Genomic DNA, 3,513 nt, shown 5'->3' with positions numbered 1-3,513 from the left:
TGCAAATCAATCAACCACTAAATTTTCCATGCATGCAACGTTGGTACACCAAACTTGTTTGTGATCATATGATGCAACAAGTTTGGGGAATAATTTTTCCTCATAAAGTGTGTTCAAGCCTACTTGGTATACCTTGAACACCAAACTTATCATGTACTATACGCTGCATGTAAAGGGGTCTTATATTGGTCGTCAAAATTGATTTAAAACTCCATGAAATTTGCCTTATTACTACTATTAGAAATTAAAGGAAGAGGGCATAGAACATGGGCTGCCTCCCATGAAGCGCTTCTTTAGCATCATTAGCTTGACGTTTGGTCCTTGTCAAGGTAGCTGATAGTGCTTGAAATCTTCCTCCCTTGCAGTGAACCTATGTCCATTGGCCTTGTTGATAAGCTCCATATGCTCTAGGGACAAGATTTTTTTGATGGTGTACACTGGAGGCAGCTGGGATGGAATAGTGGGGAGGTGAGGTGGTATAGATGGGAAGTATGTAGAGACCACTTCATCTCCTGGCGAGAAATCTTCTGTAGGAATTTTCTTCTTTTTCCATCCCCTTGGGACCTTTTTTCCTGTGTCCGTTGATGCCAACTTTTTCCTTGTGGTTCCCTTTTTAAGAATAGTTTTGTTGTCTAATTCATGTGATTCTGGTGGGTCTGGTTTCTTTTGGATTACACTTGGCTGTTGCTCCTTCTGATCACATTGGTTGTTAACCATAGGAGTCCTTATGTGTAGTTCTTGTGCTTCCTTGTTTGGCTCCTCCATCAGCTCTTTGTTATCATGATCTGCTTCATATGAGAGGTTGAAAACATTGAAACTGAGCTGATCATCATGTATTCTCAATACTAGCTCTCCTCGTTCCACATCTATGAGTAATCTGGCTGTGGCTAAGAATGGCCTTCCCAGAATGATGGGGTAAATAGGGTTCTCATCCATTTCCAGGACAACAAAGTCTGTGGGGAGGAAGTAGTTCCCAACCTTCACTAGCACATTCTCAACCACTCATATTGCCTGTTTTTGAGTTTTGTCAGCCAACTTAATGATTACATCTATGGGTGTTAGCTCATTGATTTGAAGCTTTTTTATGAGGGATAGAGGCATTAAGTTGATGCTCGTTCCCAGGTCACAGAGTCCTTTATCAATCATTATTTCTCCTATGGCACAGGGAATATGAAAACTCCCTGGATCCTTCCTCTTTGTGGGTGGCCCTGGTTGAATGAGAGCACTGCAATCCCTATTCATCTTTATTGTTTGTCCACCTTTCAATGAACTCTTTTTGGCTAATAGCTCTTTTATATACTTTATGTAGGAAAGCAATTGCTGGAGGGCTTTAATAAATGGTATATTTACATCAAGAGATGCAAACATGTCGAGGAATCTTGAATACATCCTCCCTGCTACACCACCTTTAAGCCTTTGGGGAAAGGGTGCATATGGGTTAAGTGTCTCCTTCTTCTTCAGCTCTTCCTTGAATGTCGGTTGAGGTGCATGGCTCTTTTCTTCCTGGTTTCCCTTTTGATTGTCTTGGAGGTGTTCTACTTCATTTATACTCCTCTCATCACTTGTGGTGATCATCTTACATTCTTCCCACCTTACTTTCTTTATTTCTCCTCTTGGATTCTTCTCCGTGTCACTCGGAAATCCATTAGTGGGTTTGGGAATTTGTTGAGATAGATACCCTACTTGGGACTCCAGTCTCTTGATGTTTTCTCCTTGGTTTTTGATATTGGCTCGCACTTCTTCCTTAAACACCTTGTTGTCTTGGACTTCTCTACATAAATCTTCAGGTAGAGTCTTAATTTTTGAAAGTCTATCATTCGTTAGTGATGGTGGATTGGGGTTAGGTGGGTGTTGATAGGATCTCTGTGAGGTATGTTGGTGAGTTACATTGTTGTTGGAGTTGCATTGTTATTGATTTCCCCAACCGAAGTTGGGGTGATTTCTCCATCCAGAGTTATAGGTTTTGGAGTATGGGTCATGGATTTGTCTGGGTGAGTTTCCAACATAGTTGGCTTGTTCCCAGTCACCTTCTTCACCTATATTCACTCTTTCTTGAGTTGGTGATGGAGTGATGACTGCTGCAAATTGGTTTTCCTCTACCTTCTTGGTGAGATCTGCTAGCTGCTTGGTGATCATCTTATTTTGAGCTAGCAATACATCCATGTGGTTCATCTCCATTACTCCTCGAGTGTTACTTCTTTCAGAGGCATAGAAGTAGTCATTCTCAGCTACTATTTCAATGACATATATGGCTTCTTCAATGGTTTTCTTCTTGTTTAGAGAGCCCCTTGATGAATGATCTACAACCTTCTTTGACTCATAGGAAAGACCTTTATAGAAAATGTGAAGTTGAACCCATTCATTGAACATATCTGGGGGGCATCTTCTTGTTAAGTCCTTGAACCTCTCCCATGCCTCATAGAGAGTCTCACCATCATGTTGCCTGAAAGTCTGCACCTCAGCTCTCAGCCTGTTAATTCTTTCAGGAGGGTAGAATCTTGCCAAAAATTTGTTCACCACATCTTCCCAATTTGTTAAGCTCTCCTTTGGAAAGGATTCGAGCCACTTGGATGCGTTGTCCCTGAGTGAAAAAGGGAACAACAGCAGCCTATAGACATCTGGGTGGACTCTATTAGATTTCACAGTGTCACAAATTCTCAGGAAGGTGATTAGATGTTGATTGGGGTCTTCTTGAGCACTTCCTCCAAATGAGCAGTTGTTTTGAACAAGGATGATGAGCTGGGGTTTTAGTTCAAAGTTGTTGGCATGTATGGTGGGCTTCTGGATGCTACTTCCACAGTTTCCTGGATTTGGATTGATGTAGGAGCCTAGAACTTTCCTTTCTTGCCCATCATGATTTGCAGGGCCTTCTCTAGCATGGTTATGAGCTTCTTCTTCATGATTATTTTCCAACTTCTCTTCCATGTTGGGTTCAAAGTACTCTTCCTCTTCCTCAGCACCAACAACTCTTTTTCTTCTTGCTTCCCTCCTTAATATCCAGAGGGTTCTCTTAGGTTCTGAATCGAAGGAAGTGGAGGTCTGATAAACCCATATTTCATGAGTTCTTTTGTGCTTAATTTGAGTGATTTATTCAATCCTTCACCTACTTATTCACATTAATTGCATGATTTTACTTTCCCTTCCTTATTGTGTCATATTGTGAAAAACATGTTTCCTAAGCTTTAAAATTAATTATTTTAATTACCTTTATTTCCATTCGATGCCATGATTAGTGTGTTGAGTAGTCTTAGGTTTTCTAGGCTGAATGACTTAAAGGATGAAAAAGAAAACATACAAAAATGGAAGGAGAAGGCAAAATGGAGCTTTAAGGAAACTGGTATCCACGCAATCGCATGGACGACGCGATCGCGTGCCAGAAGCGAAAAAGCAGCGACGCGGCTGCATGACTGACGCGACCGCGTGCCTCAAGTAGAACACCCACGACGCGGACGCGTGACCGACGCGACCGCGTGGCAAGGAAAAGCTCCAGACGACGCGACCGCGTGACCCACA

General features: G+C 41.9%; 1 non-coding gene across 1 annotated transcript; it reads left to right on the top strand.

Moving 5' to 3' along the window:
• The first annotated feature begins 2,365 nt into the window (after positions 1 to 2,365).
• On the top strand, positions 2,366 to 2,472 carry LOC127744433 (small nucleolar RNA R71). Its single transcript, XR_008005422.1, has one exon. It is a non-coding gene; the product is annotated as a small nucleolar RNA R71 (small nucleolar RNA).
• The last annotated feature ends 1,041 nt before the right edge of the window (positions 2,473 to 3,513 follow it).

This window comes from Arachis duranensis, unplaced genomic scaffold (genome assembly GCF_000817695.3).
Source record: "Arachis duranensis cultivar V14167 unplaced genomic scaffold, aradu.V14167.gnm2.J7QH unplaced_Scaffold_354584, whole genome shotgun sequence".
Classification (NCBI taxonomy): Eukaryota; Viridiplantae; Streptophyta; class Magnoliopsida; order Fabales; family Fabaceae; genus Arachis; species Arachis duranensis.
Note: the sequence above shows the minus strand (reverse complement) of the source record. Positions and strands in the feature narration are given on the sequence as shown.